At 43.5% G+C, this 17,240-nt stretch overlaps 1 protein-coding gene across 3 annotated transcripts in view; it reads left to right on the forward strand.

Moving 5' to 3' along the window:
• The window catches only part of cobll1b (cordon-bleu WH2 repeat protein-like 1b), a 185,680-nt gene that overhangs the window by 68,944 nt on the left and 99,496 nt on the right, over positions 1-17,240 (forward strand). Inside the window, exon 1 of one of the 3 annotated variants that reach the window (XM_078228238.1) lies at positions 16,081-16,188. The exons of the other annotated variants lie outside the window; for them this stretch is intronic. The gene's annotated coding sequence lies outside the window, so the exon portion shown is untranslated. Of the gene's footprint in view, positions 1-16,080; positions 16,189-17,240 lie in introns of those variants that run through there. 3 annotated transcript variants of the gene reach the window in all.

Below are 17,240 nucleotides of genomic sequence, written 5' to 3' on the forward strand. Positions count from 1 at the left end.
CCTTTCTATAATAGGGTGACAAGAAGACGCACAGTATTCCAAGTGTGGCCTTACCAATGTCTTGTACAACTTCAAGACGTCCCAACTCCTGTATTCAATGTTCTGACCAATGAAACCAAGCATGCTGAATGCTGCTTTCACCACTCTGTCCACCTGTAATTCCACTTTCAAGGAGCTATGAACATGTACCCCAAGATCTTTGTTCTGGAACTCTCCCCAACACCCTACCATTAACTGAGTAAGTCCTGCTCTGGTTCAATCTACCAAAATGCATAACCTCGCATTTATCTAAATTAAACTCCATCTGTCATTCGTCAGCCCACTGGCCCAAATGATCAAGATTCCTTTGCAATCTGAGATAACTTTCTTCGCTGTTCACTATGCCACCAATCTTGGTGTCATCTGCAAGCTTACTAACCATGTCTCCTATATTCTCATCCAAATCATTAATATAAATGACAAATAACATGGGACCATCACCGATCCCTGAGACACACCGCTGGTCACGGATCTCCAGTTTAAAAAAACAACCCTCTACAACCACCCTTTGGCACCTGTCATCGAGCCAATTTTGTATCAATTTCACTACCTCACCCTGGATCCCGTGAGATTTAACCTTATGCAACAACCTATCATGCGATACCTTCTCAAAGGCCTTGCTAAAGTCCATGTAGACAACATCAACTGCACTGCCCTCATCTACTTTCTTGGTTACCCCTTCAAAAAACTCAATCAAATTTGTGAGACATGATTTTCCACTCACAAAGCCATGCTGACTGTCCCTAATTAGACCTTGCGTCTCTAAATGCCTGTAGGTCCTGTCTCTCTAAATACCTTCCAACAACTTGCCCACCACAGATGTGAAGCTCACCGGCCTGTAGTTCCCAGGCTTTTCCCTGCAGCCCTTTTTAAACAAAGTAGCATTTGCACCCCACAAATGCCAGGCAATGACCATCTCCAGCAAGAGAGGATCTAACCATTTTCCCTTGGCATCACTGAAACCCCCACCATTGACATCTAATAATCCCAGGTCTTGTACAGGGTTGAATGTATCCAGTGCCCACTGGCAACCTTGGTAACCATGGATCGACAAGTCCATCTTTGCGCTGCTCTCCTCGGCAGTCCTAGTATGCGCTCCCCTCATAGATGAGACAGCTAGCCTATCCTGCATTGCTGATATGGTGGATGCACAACACTCCTGCCTCGTGGTTCACTTCAAGCCCACCGCTGGCTGCTGTGAATGCCCAAGGCAAGTTCCAATGGGTTTCCAGGGCTCCACAGATTTCTGTTTGAGAACCACTGGATTAGAGCATCATCCATCATAGGCACGTGCTGGCACTCTGATTTTGATCAGCAATCATAATACACCTTTTGTAGGGAGAGTTTTAGAATTCAAGAGAGAGTTGTTGGGACATCTCGTTTTGGGAGTGGTTTCTTTCTTGGTGCTATCTGTCTTTTTGGGTGGCAGTTTCTCTGTCAACTGCAGCCTGAAGAAGGGTCAAACAACCTCCTTTCACTGTGTGCCCTGTACACACACATTTGGATCATCTCACCCAATCTGAAATCACTGTTCGGGTACACCAGTGAGTGACTTGGAGGGGAACCTCCAGACGCTGGTGTTCTCAGGTATCTGCTGCTCTTGCCCTTCTAGATGATAGTGGAAGGTGCGGCCGAAGGAAACATAGTGAGATCGAGCAGTACATTTTGTAGATGGTGCACACGGCTGCCACTGTTCGTCGGTGGTGGAGGGGTTGAATATTTGTGTAAGGGGTAGCAATCAAGCGAGCTGCTTTGTCCTGGATGATGTTGAGGTTTTTGTGGTGTTGAAGCTGCACTCATCCAGGCAATTGCCTTCCTTCCATCATAAGGCCAGAAGTGGGGATGTTTGCTGATGTGATGTACGATTACCCTAGCTTGTTTGGAGTAGTAAATCACGATGTGTTTGACTCATCGCGCAGACCATTAGTGTGGTCAGGGCATCTGTTTTCCACATTGTGTTATTTCCTTTGTTTCACTTAATCTCGAGTTCCACCAATTCTTTATCTGACTTTGACCTCTTGAGTACTGTTCGCCACTTACTGATAAACCAGCATCAGCCCTTGCCATCTTGATGTTATATCGGACAAACGTTTACCAATGATCCTTTGGCATTAACAAGCCGTTCAGTCATATCCAGCTGCTCAGTCTCTCATCTCCAGTTATGATCAGCTGACTCTACGACCTGAAATCAAATTTCGCCTTTTCTGGTCTTATAAAATCTGTTTGCTTGAAAGATCATTAAAATGATATAAATGTTTCATTTGTATTAAAACTTTGAAGGGCAACTTCACCTTGCTTCTAATTATAGAGAAGTAGTTCAGCAAGATCCTTGATGTCAGAAACTGCATCAGCAACAATTTACAGGAGTGATGCAGGTATACACTATTGAAAATAATAACAATTCTCAAATGATAGCTCTAATTACAATCTTGTAATCCTTCTTAAATATGGAAGTGGCAGCAGAGGATTGTGAATGTTGCATCCCTGTTTAAAAATGGGAGGGAGTGAACCAGATAACTACAGGCTAATCGGTCTAACAAAAAATGATGGGAAAACTACGAGAGTTTATTGTCAAGCACTAAATGAATTCTCACTAATGAAGCATTGCTTAACAAAGGGCAGCCAGCATTATTTGCTCACGGCAAATTGTGTCTGACTAACTTAATTGCATTCTTTCATGAAGCAACAATGAGGGTTGATGAAGATAATGTAGTGGATATTGTGAATGTATGGATTTCTAAAAAGCAAAACTGTGCCATTGAAATTACACTGTCTCTGCAAGTGTTTTACTCCAAAGTGCATCTTGTAGATGGTACACACGGCTGCCACTGACTCTGCCCTTTTCACCAGTCTGTCTACATCTTCCTGAAAAACTTGTTCACTATTTATCGTGTTCCCAAGATTGTATCATTAACAAACGTCAACTGTACTCCTATACCTGATCTATCTTATTCTGAAAATAGAATTGCATGGTCTTCAAGGGATGATAACTTGGTAACTTGTAATGTGGAAAGGAGATATTATGAATGGATTTTTTTTGTCTGGTACAAAATATGTGGGGGTGGGAAGGTGGAAGGGTGGTGGTGATTTCAGTTTGGCGTTAAGACCATTGGTTTACATGTTTTGTATGTTACACTCTGCATAAATTACCCAGATTGGGTATAGGAGTACAGTTTTGTTTGAGGTTTGTTAAAGATACAACTTTGGCAACATGACAAATAGTGAACAAATTTTTCAGGAAGATGTAGACACTGGTAAAATGGGCAGACTCAGTGGCAGCCGTCTGTACCATCTACAAGATGCACTTTGGAGTAAAAAAACTTGGAGAGGCAGTGTAATTTAAATGGCACAGTTCTGAGGCAGGTACCAAAGCGGAAGACTGAGCACAAACACAAAGCTTTGAAGGTTGCGGGGCAATTGGATAAAGCATTTAAGAAAGATTGGCTCTGTAAATAAAAAAAACAATGAAGTTGTGCTAAACACGTCACTGGTAAAGTCTCAGCTGGAGTATTATATACAATTCTGTATACCATGCTTGAGCAAAGATTTTAATCTCCTGTAGAAGGTGCAGAAAAGGGTTTACCAGGACACTGTAAAACACGAGGGAATTCAGTAATGTGGTGAGATTGCAATGAGGAGAAAAATCCTCAAAGGGGGAGCCTGGGTAAGATGCTCTTTTGGAGAGCTGGTGCTGACTCAATGGGCCGAGTGGCTCCTGCACTGTAGGGATTCAATGGGAATTACTTAAAAATCTGGATCAATCTAAATTAGCGACTGCACTTGATAAAAGCAAATTACTGCGGATGCTGGAATCTGAAACCAAAAGAGAAAATGCTGGAAAATCTCAGCAGGTCTGGCAGCATCTGTAAGAGAAAAGAGCTGATGTTTCGAGTCCAGATGACCCTTTGTCAAAGCTAAAAGGCAACTTTCTCCAAATCAAAGCAGTAGCAATGGGTACCCTCTTGGGTCCTAGCTATGCTTGTCTTTTTATAGGGTATGTGGAACATTTCTTGTTGCAGACATACCCAGGTCCCCTCCCACAACTCCTTTACCGGTATGTCGATGACTCGTTTGGTGCCACTTCATGTTCTCATCCAGACCTCAAAATTCATCAACTTCGCTTCCATTTTCCTCCCCTCCATCGCCTTCACCTGGTCCATCTCAGACACTTCCCTTCCCTTCCCTTCCCTTCCTTGACCTTTCTGTCTCCATTTCTGGCAATAGACTATCTACCAATATCCATTACAAGCCCAGTGACTCCCACAGTTATCTGGACTACAGCTCTTCACACCCTACATCCTGTAAGGACTCCATCCCTTTCTCAGCTCCTTCACCTCCGTTGCATTTGTTCCGATGATGCCACTTTCCAAAGTGGTGCTTCTAATATGTGCTCCTTTTTCCTCAACCGTGGATTCCCATCGACAGTTGTCGACAGGGCCTTCAACTGTGTGCAGTCCATCTCCTGCGCCACGACCCTCCCCTCCTCCCCTCCCTCCCAGAACAAAGATAGAGTCCCCCTTGTTCTCACATTTCACCCTGCCTGCCTCTGCATGCAAAGCATAATCCTCTGCCATTTTCGCCAACTCCAGCATGATGCCACCACCAAACACATCTTCCCTTCACTTCCTTTGTCAGCATTCCGCAGAGACCATTCCCTCTGGGATAACCTCGTCCACTCCTCCACTATACCCAACACCTCTCCCGTCATTCATGGCACTTCACCATGCAATCGCAGAAGGTGTAACACCTGTCCCTTTTACCTCTTCCATGCTCACCATCCAAGGTCCAAAACCTTCATTCCAGGTTAAGCAGTGTTTCACTTGCACCTTTCAATTTGGTGTATTGCATTCGCTGCTCCCAATGTGGTCTCCTCTATATCGGAGAGACCAATCATAGACTGGGTGATCGCTTTGCTAAGCACCTTCGGTCTGTGTGCAGTCAGGACCCTGACCTTCCAGTTGCTTGCCATTTGAACACACGATTCTGCTCCCGTGCCCACATGTCTGTCCTTGGCCTGCTGCAATGTTCCAGTGAAGCTCAACACAAACTGGAGGAACAGCATCTCACCTTCTGGCTAGGCACTTTACAGCCTTCCAGTCGCAACATCGAATTCAGCAACTTCAGATGATTTGCTCTACCCCATCTCGGCCCTGTTTATTTTAATTCTATTTTATTTCATTTTTTACTGTTATCTACCTTTCTCTCTTCTTCCCCCCCCCCCCCCCCCAACACCTCCATCTGTCACAGCTTACAGCTTCTCTGCCGTTTGGCCATTCACACTCTTTATTCTCCCTGTGGGCAGCTATTAGCAGTCTTTTCCCCTGGTTTCTATGGCTATGATTCATCTTTCTTTCCCTCCTCCTGTAGTATGAATATCTCCCACTTTCTATGCCTTTTAGCTTTGACAAAGGGATTTCTGGTCTTGAAACGTCAGTTCTTTTTTCTCCTTACAGATGCTGCCAGACCCGCTGAGATTTCCCAGCGTTTTTTCTTTTGGCCTGAAATGCACTTGTTTTCACTAATCAACTATATATGTTTATTCAGAGAATACAGAGAATGTGGAATGCATTACCACTTGGAGTAGTCCAGATGAATAATATGGATACACTTAAGTGGAAGCTCGGTTAACAATTGCATATATGGAAAGTTCTGCTGTGGTAGGGTGCTCCTTTGAGATTTTTATTTGTTCGTGGGATGTGAGCATCGTTGGTACGGTGAGCATTATTGCCCATCTCTAATTGTCAAAAGTGATGGCAAGTCATCTTGTTCAGTGTAGGTCCACCCATAGTGCTGACAGAGAGAGAATTCCAGGTTTTTGTTGCAGTGCCAATGAAGGAACACTGATTTAATTCTGTTAGGATAGTGTGTGGCTTGGAGAAAAACTTGCAGGCTGTGATATTCTCATGTACCTGTGACCCTTGTTCTGGGTGGTAGAGGTCTTGGATTTGGAAGGTACTGTTGAAGGAGTCTTGGTGAGTTTCTGCAGTCATCTTGTACGTGGTGTACACTGTTGCTACAGTTTGTAATGGAGGGAGTGAGTGTTGAAGGTGGTGGATGGGATGCCAGTCAAGGGGACTGCTTTGTCCTGGATGGTGTCAAGCATCGAGTGTTGGGCCTGCACTAATCAGGCAAGTGGACAGTTTTTCATCTCACTCCTGAGTTGTGCCTTGTCAATGGTGGAAAGGCTTCGGCTAGTCAGCAGATTTACAGAATTCCCAATTTCTGACCCGCTCTTGTAGTCACAGCATTTAAATGGCTGATCCAGTTCCGTTTCTGATCAATAGTAAACCCAAAGATGTTAATAGTGTGCGATTCAGTGATGGTGACTGAATATTGAATTGATATGGTTGGAGATGTGGCGAGAAACAGTCACAATATACATCAGCCCAAACCTGATTGTGGGCTCGACCTTACTGCATGGACTGCTTCATTATTTGAGAAGTTGCAAATGGAACTGAACACTACAATCATCAGGAAATGTTGCTGCCTCTGACCTTTATGATGGAGCGAAGTACATTGATGAAGCTGCGAAAGACAGTTTGGCCAAGAACACTGCCCTCAGGAACTCCTACAATGATGTCGCGGCACGGTAGCACAGTGGTTAGCACTGCTGCTTCACAGCTCCAGGGACCTGGGTTTGATTCCCGGCTTGGGTCACTGTCTGTGTGGAGTTTGCACATTCTCCTCGTGTCTGCGTGGGTTTCCTCCGGGTGCTCTGGTTTCCTCCCACAGTCCAAAGATGTGCGGGTTAGGTTGATTGGCCAGGTTAAAAATTGCCCCTTAGAGTCCTGAGATGTGTAGGTTAGAGGGATTAGCAGGTAAAATATGTAGGGATATGGGGGTAGGGCCTGGGTGGGATTGTGGTCGGTGCAGACTTGATGGGCCGAATGGCCTCCTCCTGCACTGTAGGGTTTCTATGATTTCTATTTCTATGATGTCCAGGGGCTGAGGTTGTTGGCATTCAAGCAGCACACCCATCTTTTGTGCTAGGTATAACTAACCAGTGGGGAATTCACAGCCCCCTCTCCTGCTTTCACCATTCCCATTGACTTCAATTGCACAAGTGCTTCTTGATTTTTTTTTAATTGTGAGGTCCTCAGTCACAGAGTTGCTCTCATGAAGCATCATCCAGACTCAAAACATTAGCTCTGTTTTCTCTCCCCAGATGCTGTCAGACCTGCTGACATTTTCCAGCATTTTCTGTTTTTCTATTAAAGAACTAGCTGTCTTTGCTTAGTGAATAAAAGTTTGATTCTTTGTTTTTAACAACAGGTTGACCACTTAAGGGGATTTAATATTTTTGAATTGTTTCATGAATGAGTTTTTTCAATATCAGGTTTGGTAGTGTGAGCTGAATTAGTTTGATGGAAGTTTAATTTCTTTCCATTTGATCCTGAGGTCTGCCTGTAGTGGATATGAGGGGGCATGGCTAGAAGGCCTAGTAGCCTTTTGTACAACTGGACCTACAGGAACTGAGGCAGACTTCCTTAAAAAAAACCCTTGGCACTCCCTGTCTCTGTGGCCAACTCCCAACTTCGTCTGGAGATGGCAAGTCCGACTTTAATTGCTCCCACCCCCTCAGAGTGAAAATCATGAGTACAGGGGTCATTTCAATGGGGATTAGTATGCTAACTTGGGAGATTTCTTCACGTGGGCTTCCCCTTGATGGCAAAAATCCATTTCTTTCACTCTAAAATGACTCTGATTCTTTTATTGGCCTCAATCTGTAGCCATAGTGGGTGGGGTTTTCCAGCCGTGCACATGCCAAGACCAGAAAATCCTGCCAGAGGTCAACAGACCTTTGGTCCTGTCCCACCCGCTATAATTCTCGTGGTGGGCGGGATGGGAAAATTCCGCCCAGTCTGTTCAAGACATCACCATTAAATCAAGAAGCCCTGTCCTCCCTCCTTCCTGCCATATTCTTTTCCCCTCAATGGCAAAAGGTATTATTCAGCAACTTGCAGTGCATGGCTTCAACTTCCCTTTTATGCGCACTGTGCCTCTTAAAAAGGTTAGGATGTCTGGAGAACACACTTTGTTCACAACACTACTGAGCTTCCTGCAATGTGTGGAGGACATCAACAGAGGAATGATGGTGAATTGTGTAGGAACAGCTTGTGGCAATGACGCTATCAGAGAAATGAGTTGGGTACGTGAATTTTATTTCTAACCCACCTCATTTCCAATGGGTACAATGTCAATTTTGACCCCTCTGTTCAAAAATCGGAGCAAATAAATTTCTCTCCATGTTTTGACAGAGGGACTAAGTTAGCATGCATTCCCTTCCTACGCACAGTGTGAAGAAAACAAAAGTCAGCCTTTTGTTTTCTGACATAGTTGTTCCATGCCTGAAAGGAAGCTTGAGTGACCTATTGTTCAATTCAAGGTTAAACTCTGCTTTAATTAGAAACTAAGCTAAAACTACTGCAATGACCAAGGGTCTAATGAAACATGGTAGGGCTCGGTACAAAAACGGTTAGATGGAAAGTGTTAAATTTTGTTTCTTCTTTCAAATTGTCAGAGGTATTCTTAAAAAAATAAAATAAAACAGGAAGTTTAAAAACTGATGTATATTTAGTATTACTGAAAATATTTCACGCATATTATTGAAACCAACAGGGTAATCTGAAATTAGAATCATACGTTTTTTTAGATTTTCATGGTGCTTCTTTTTTAAAAAAAGCAACAGAACAGCCAGTACTTAACGCATCTAATCAGTGATATGTTACAACAAGTTGTAACTAGCAGGCCTACTTGCAAAGTACGTAATTGAAAACTATGCAGAAATGCTTTAACTATACATATGTGTATGAAAAATGTTCAGAGTTTTGTTACAATACATATTGTAAAATGTCCGCTGGTTCACCTGACCAACTATTCAAAGGTATCTTTGTTACAGCAGATTAGTTTGATATTTTTAATTGCTGGTGGATTTTTTGATTCAAAGAACAGATAATTTTCCTTGTTCAGTCGAACAAGTTTTTTCTATTGTTGAAAGGTTTTTAAGTTTGATATAGAAATCTAAAGTATCAACATTCTATAAATTAAGGTTCATCTTTTCATAGCCTCTTTTGCACTGTAAGGATTCGATGTAGCCCATCGGGTCTGCACCAACCTTCTGAAAGAGCACCCTACCGAGACCCAATCTCCCACCTTATTCCCGTAACCCTGTGCATCGATTATAGCCAATCCACCTCACCTTCACATCTTTGGACTGTGGGCAGAAACTGGAGCATGTGGAGGAAACTCACGCAGACATGGGAGAATGTGCAAATTTCGCAGTCACCCAAGGCTGGAGTCTAACCTGGGTCCCTGGTACTGTGAGGCAGCAGTGTTAGCACTGTGCCGCCCAATCTGTCGTCTTTGTTTAATTGTATGTTTGGACAAAGCAAATTTTTGGTAATTTTCTATCTACAGTATTTTAATTGCAAAATTGACCAAGATATTGACTGCCAAATTTCTTAATCAGGATCCTGACCGTATTGCTGAGAACACACTTGTCAATGCCTTGCAGGCACCAGTTCTTCCAGAACATGTGGACTATATGCTGGTTATATTTACCATCTACAAGATACACTTGTAGGGGGGGAGGTGGCGGCACGGTGGCATAGTGATTAGCACTGCTGCTTCACAGCGTCAGGGACCCAGGTTCAATTCCTGGCTTGGGTCACTCTCAGTGTGGAGTTTGCATGTTCTCCCCGTGTATGTATGGGTTTCCTCCGCGTGCTCCGGTTTCCTCCCACAGTCCAAAGATGTGCGGGTTAGGTGGATCTGCCATGCTAAATTGCCCCTTGGTGTCAGGGTAAATGTATGGGGTTATGGGGATAGGGCCTGTGTGGGATTGTGGTCAGTGCAGACTTGATGGGCTGAATGGCCTCCTCCTGCACTGTAGAACTCTGACTCTATGACACTGCAGCAATTCAGTTCTGAAGGAGTCATATTGGGCATGAAATATTTACTCTGTTTCTGTCTCCATAGCTGGTGCCAGACTTGCTGAGTTCTCCAGAACTTTCAGTTTTTAATCCAGTCTGAGCTATTGGCTAGCGCTCAGTGAACTACCTTGAAAATAACAAAAATTAGTTTCCATTTTATTAATACATTTTATCTGATCCACCACCTGAATATGGTAAAATAATGCATTAATTTCAGAGGTTGCAGTACAAAAGTGGGATGTTGATAACTTTTACTATGTGTTCTGCCTGGCGACAGGCCTGTTTGACCTGACTACTGTGGAGACTGGGCGGGGGGGCCCAGGTTGAGTGCTGTTGAAATGCGTGTGCGAGATTTGACTCCTGAAAGCAAAGGCAGGGGCACGTGGTGACATTCCCATGCATTTGCGGTTATTGCAAACTCTCTGGGCGGGATTTTATGGCCTCGCTCATCCCAAAACCATAAAATCCCACCAGAGGTCAATGGGCCTTCCGGTTTTCCACCTGCTCCGATTTCCATTGGCAGTGGGGTGATAAAATTCTGGCCTCTGTCTCAGAATCTTTAAACAGGAATATATAGAGGGGCGATTGCGTCTAGGATAGAGAGACATTTGCTGGAATTTTACCGCCCCGTCTGCCATGGGAATTGGAGTGGGTGAGGGGCGGACACTGGGAAGGTGCGTTGACCTCAGGTGGGATTATATGGTTTGGGGATGAGTGAGACTGTAAAATCCCACCCATTATACCAACAGTGGCTGTGAGCAGCAGGGAACAGGTTGTTCTGTGTTAAGTATCAGGTGAACTGCTGATGGAAGCTGGTCCTCTAGTTGTGGAGAAGGAACTGGCAGGAACGAAAGAATTCTGAAAGATTTGTCCTTGCCTGGCCAGAGGGAAGGAACCATTAGTGGTGTTGGAGATCACTTTGGGAAGACAGCCAGAAATGGTTTTTGACAGACACTGGGCATTACACCTCAACGAAACAGGGAGAAGTGAATCCATTGGGAAGCTGGGAGTGACTTTGGACTTTTTCCTGAAAAGACTGCAGTTCTGCAGAATGCTGTAGTGCATATTTACTGCAGTGTGGGGTTATCGGTAACGATGAGGAGCTATCTTTTCTGTAATTTTGTATATTAGTGGTCTGTTAAATAATGTTTCGTGAGTGTTAGTCTTCATGGGACTCGTAACAAGTGCAGAACAGACATGAAGAATATGTGCTTAAAATCACTTAAATCGTGTCCCAGTTAAATCCAGTTAGCAGTTTGGTGGAAGTGTTAGCCTGGGGGCTTAACACCAAAAACAAAGCACATAATGTGTTATGATTGTTGTTGTTGTTTGATAGAATCTTCATTGTACATTTTCCACTATGATGAGGATGAGATCAAATATCACATTTTTCATCACTGTCATGGCATTCCAAAGTGTGCTGGAAATAATTTGTAGGAAAACTATTTATGTATTTGAGGGATTTACTGCATATGAATTTAATTCAGTTTAAATTAATTTTGTGGAAACTTGTTCTTTTTTAATTATGTATGCCAGAAAGTCAGTGGTTTTACAGACAATCATCGACTAAGTCCTCCTTTGATTCACCCAGTGCTATTTTTAAGTTCATTGCTTTAAATCCACACTTTAAATTATATTGTGAAGCATCAGAAGTCCCTGAAATATTTTGCACAATGATTCAAATGAAAGTAAAGATAAAGTCATTGACGGCCTACTTGTACAGACAGTAATGCTGGTATTCAAATTAATGGAACATTTAAGATTTTAGCAGTTCAGAAGATCAGTATGGATAAGCCTATTTAAGTTCATCCCGTAAGAGCTGTCTTGGTGCCATTCTGTCATTGTAGCATTCCGTTGGCTCCAGTTTCTTTTGCGATCTGTAAATTTACTGAACGTTTTGATTACCTCTTTGTGTGTGGGGAAAAATATCTTCTGATATCAGTTCTAAGCCAGAGTGGTCAGCACTGCTGCCTCACAGCATCAGGGACCTGAGCTCGATTCCCGACTTGGATCACTGTCATATTCGGCAAGTTGTCATTTTTGCAGCTCTACACTTTTAAAGTCCCTGCTGGGAGAAGTATTATTTTCTTTCTTTTACACTTATTGGCGTATATTTCCCCAGGTATAGTCACTCCTTCGGTACCTTGCTTTGTGTCAATAGTGAAAAATGTTAAAGTCAAAGTAAATTCGGTTCACAAATGGGTCCTTTTGCAGAGTCACGGAATAGTGATCAAAATGAGTTGTGTCTAAAGCAATGAGGAAATCTGTTTTTAAAAAAAAAAATGGCTTTGATGGCTGCGTCATTAAGTAATCCTTTTGGTCTATCAAAGTTCAGAGGCGTGGAACTGATTACATTTAGGCAGATTTTCAGAGAGTCCGCTAACCTGCAGAAACACAGCCTATACTTAGAAACGGATCTGACTAATGGAGGGGCAAGCCTCCCCTGCAAAATCATCATTGTGCAAGGAAAAGTAAATACATTTGTTAGTTTGGGAGGAAGCTGGTTCATGTTCACTCATTAACACAGCGGCACAGTAGTTAGCACTGCTGCCTCACAGAGCCAGGGACCTGGGTTCGATTCCTGGTCACTTTCTGTGTGGAGTTTGCACATTCTCCCCATGTCTGCGTGGAAGTGTTGCGGAATGCTTCAGCGGTCACGGGCATTCGGCCTCTGATCTTCGGATAAGCGTTCTCCAAGATGGCCTTCACGACAACGCAGAGTCACTGAGCAGAGACTGATAGCCAAGTTCTGCACACATGAGGACGGCCTCGGCCAGGATCTTGGGTTCATGCCACACTATCATGCCACCCTACGACTTGACTGGGCTTGCAGGGTCTCGCTGACTGTCCTGGCTGGAGACGATACACATCTCTTTAGCCTGTGCTTGGCCCTCTCTCCACTCACATTGTCTGTACTTTTAAGACTTGGTTGCCTGTGGAGACTCTCATTCCAACCATCGTTTTGTGGATTGAGTTTGTCTTTATATGCCCTGTTTGTGAACTGAAATCCCACTCGCCTGATGAAGGGGCAGCGCTCCGAAAGCTAGTGGCTTTTACTACCAAATAAACCTGTTGGACTTTAACCTGGTGTTGTGAGACCTCTTGCTGTGTTTACCCCAGTCCAACGCCGGCATCTCCACATCATGGCTATCGATGTGAATCAGAGTTATAGGAACTCCCTTTTATATAAACAACTTTTCTGGGACATGATTCTCCGAATTCCCGGCCACGTGTTTCTCGACAGCGGGAGGTGGCGTACTGTTTGCTAGTGGCGAGATTCTCTCGTCCCATCGCTGTCAACGGCATTTCCCATTGATGTCACCCCACATTGCCGGGAAATCCGGCAGTACCAAAGAATCCCGCATGAATGGCCGGAGAATTCCGGCCCGAATGTAAATACAAGTTAAAAATGTTGGGGGGGAAAAGTAGTGGAAATGCTGTTTACTCACCCCCCCCCCCCCCCCCCCAAAGCCTGAAGTGCTACCCCCCCCCCCCCCCCCCCAAAGCCTGAAGTGCTAATAGCTGTTGTACTTGGTGCCTTAACTGAAATTAACTAATCCATCAGAAATGAGGAGCGCGACCCACAGTGCCAGTCAATCAGGAGGATAGCGCATGAGGCTTTCTTGCCCGGTGTAAACCAGTCTCACACTGAAGGTCATCTTCCCAGCCATGTTTTCCAGTGCAATTGGCTTGGGCACGAAGCTGATTTAAACATGAATGACATGCTCAGCATTGTTCCTTGTCCTTTTCCAAAACTGTCCTAAACCTGATGTTAGGACCATAATTCCATAAATGCACCTCCTGAAACATTCTTCTCTTGCCCCATTTCAGTCACCAGAACTAGGTCCAGCATTGTTTACTTGTTTGTTGGGTTGGCTAACCCTGGAGTGATCAAGAAAATTCTTGTGTATATATTGTACCCTCTCTTTACCCGTTACACTGTTACTAGCCCAATATTTTTTAGGGTAATTGAAGTTCTCCCATTCTTATTACTCTACAGTTCTTGCATCTTTCTACAATTTGCTTGCAGATTTGGTTCTCTATGACCTTTTAACATTATGCGGTGGCCTTTGGTTTACACCTAGTTGTGTAGTAGCTCATTTGTTGCCCTTTAAAATCAAATCAATTAGATTCTATCACTGATTTTCCCATCCTAACATCCTAGAATGCTCCCAATGGTGGGGAAGTGCAGAACTAGGGGTCATAGTTTGAGGATCAGGGGTACACCTTTTTAGAATGGAGGTGAGGAGAAATTTCTTCACCCAGAGGGTGTGAATGTGTGGAATTCGCTACTACAGAATGTAGTTGAGGCCAAAACGTCTGATTTCAAGAAGAAACTAGATATAGCTCTTGGGGCTAAAGGGATATGGGAGGAAGGGGGGATCAGGATATTGAATTCAATGATCAGCCATGATCAAAATGGATAGCAGAGCAGGCTTAAAGGGCCGAATGGCCTGCTCCTGCTTCTGGTTTTTAACAGTGTCTAAAATGGCCCAAAGGGCTTCAGAGGAGTGTTATAAGCAACACTGAGTCACCCGAGGAGATATTAGGACAGATGGCCGAAAGCTTTGTCAAAAAAGTTTTTAAAGGAGCATCGTAAAGATGGGCAGTAAGGTTTACGGTGGGAATTCCAAAACTTAGGGCCAAGGTAAATGAAGGCACGACCCAACTGGAGAAGTGATTAAAATTGGTGGTGCTCAAGTGGCCAGAATTAGATGAGCTCAGATATCTTGGAGGGTTGTGGCCAGAAGAGATTACAAAGATAGGGAGGGGCGAGATGATGGAAGAGATTAGAGAGATGAGGAGGAGTGAGGTGACGGAGAGTTGAAAAATCAAGATATTGTTTAAAGAGGAGCCTGCAGATTAGCAAGCACAGGGATATTGGCTGATTTTTGTTTTGGGGGTGGGGAATGAGGACATGGGCAGTAGAGTTCTGGATGAGCTCATTTTTTCCAAGGGAAGAATGTAGGAGGCTCATCCAGGAGCGCATTGAAATAGTCAAGTCTAAAGATGTTAAAAAGTATGGACTAGTCTTTTGGCAGGGGTGGAGTTGGATGATGTCATGGAAGTCGAAATAAGCAGTCTTGCTTCTGGCATGAATATATGGTTGGAAGCTCATCTTGGACTTGGATATGACAGAGGTCGCAAACAGCATGGTTCAATCTTGGTCGACAGGAGAGGATGTATTTGGTAGCCAGTGAACAGAATGAGGAGAGGGACAGTAACCAGGCCAATGCAAGAGAAGTGTAGAGAGGAGCTGTACACCCCTTGACCATGTAAGATCACAGAATCTCTCCTTGCACTGAATCCAAGGACCTTGACGTGATCCACTTCCGTTATCTCTAATCAGGCTTTCTTTGAGATGCTGTTGGGCATCATCTTCCCACTTTGCCGGTGAGCCCATTCCATGTGACCCTAACTGCGGTCATCAATGGCTCCAGAGAGGCATCTGTTGGAGCAATCTAGCCCACATCTTCCAGCATTCAGCCCAGTGCTTTCACTGGATTTTCAATGTGCTGCCTGAGGGCTCCCGCTAGAATCCATCAAGAAAAGGTAAACGGGCATTCTGCTGCTCATGCTATTGACTGATCTGTCTGCCAATGTGTTAAAATGGAGGCCTGGAAGCTAATATTGATGGGATCTTGAGCCAGCTTTGGCTGCCCTCCCATCCACCACCTGCCCCATGCACACCAGCGTGTACTGATTCTATTCCTGTTTAAAACTGATCCCTAAATTTCAAATCTAACATGAAAATATGTAGCTGTAATTATTTTTTCAAGATTTGCATTTATATAGCACTTTTCATGACCACCAGAGGTCTCAAAGCACTTTACAGCCAATGAAGTATTTCATGAAGTGTAGTCACTGTTGCATTGTATCAAGCAGTGCTTTATTTTTAAACACACTTTGTATATTTTTTCCTTTCGCTGCCTACAGCCCTTAGTGGCCATTAGAGGTGATTATCAGTGATCCTTAATTGGTTAAGGCAGATGTATCATGGATGAGTACATGTACCTTAAGTATACAGTGCATGTCAAGAGGACTGACTAAAAGGAAATACGGTTTAGCTTGACGTCACAGGCAGGGAGGGGCAATAACATAGGTCAGCTGAGTGTGTTCAAAAAGCAATCATTTCCTCCTAACCACTCAACAGCAAGAAAACTTTGAAAAGGTTCAACAAAAGAAATACTGGCTTGAGAAGTAAGGTAGCAAAAAGGTAAATATTTTTTTTTGTATTTTCTAAAAAGATAAGTAAGATTGGGATGCTTACTCACGGCTCAACACATTTTCATTTTTAAAACAGCAAAATCAATTTACGCAAGTGTGCATGTTCTTAATGAATATCATTAAACTGATCAGTAATTTTCTTTAAGCAGGCACATACATATTATATGCTATCATAGTTTGGCCAACACAAAGTACAGCACACGGTTTAGTACATTATGCAATTCACATTGTAAAAACAGCAACTTCGACTTTCACCCCATGTGTAAACAGTTTGTGCCTGGATAAAGTTTTGATGGAAAGTCTGAACTGTGTGTGTGAATCTTATCCCAGGCTTCGTTGATGCATTGCAGGGGTCATGTTGAAATGGGTGAGAAATGATGTACGATTCAAGCATTGTTGACTTATTAGAAAGCCTGAGTGTGAATAACAGCACAAAAGCGGCTATATATAACCTTTTTAATGAACGCTTGGAACCATAGAATCCATAGGATGTTGTTAATGGCCTGAAAAAATGATTTTTCTAATGTTATAGCTATTCCCTTATTAATGTCAGTTCAATAGACCCATAGTTAGCATTTGCACAGACCTTCCTTTCATTTATTTCCTTGCAATTTGCAGATTGATAAATCATTTAAAGCTGCCCAGCTATGTTTATCACCATCGCAACACTTAAATTTAGAAAATGGTTTAATCAAATGCTCGGATCTAAGTGAATGATAGCTCCTTCTACTATCTTTAAAGAAACAGCTTTCTGTCTCTGGAAATATTTTGGGTGTGGTATGGTGTTCTTATTTAGCAATGTATTTGCATTATCAGCTTGCCTTTTTCCCCAGAGGGAATGTTGGACTTGACTGGCAGCTTAGCTGTGGGACTTGTTGGTCCCTGCTGACAGGTGTAGTTTGTTTTTATGCTTTTGTTCCACAGGCAAGTATGGTGACAATTCCTACCGAGCGGGTTAGAAAATAAAAAAGAGCAGGTTTTCCAAATGAGTCGATGTTTTGGGCATAAGCTGTGACAGCTGGAAAGGAAGAGCAGCATTTT

Source organism: Mustelus asterias, chromosome 14 (assembly GCF_964213995.1).
Source record: "Mustelus asterias chromosome 14, sMusAst1.hap1.1, whole genome shotgun sequence".
Taxonomy (NCBI): Eukaryota; Metazoa; Chordata; class Chondrichthyes; order Carcharhiniformes; family Triakidae; genus Mustelus; species Mustelus asterias.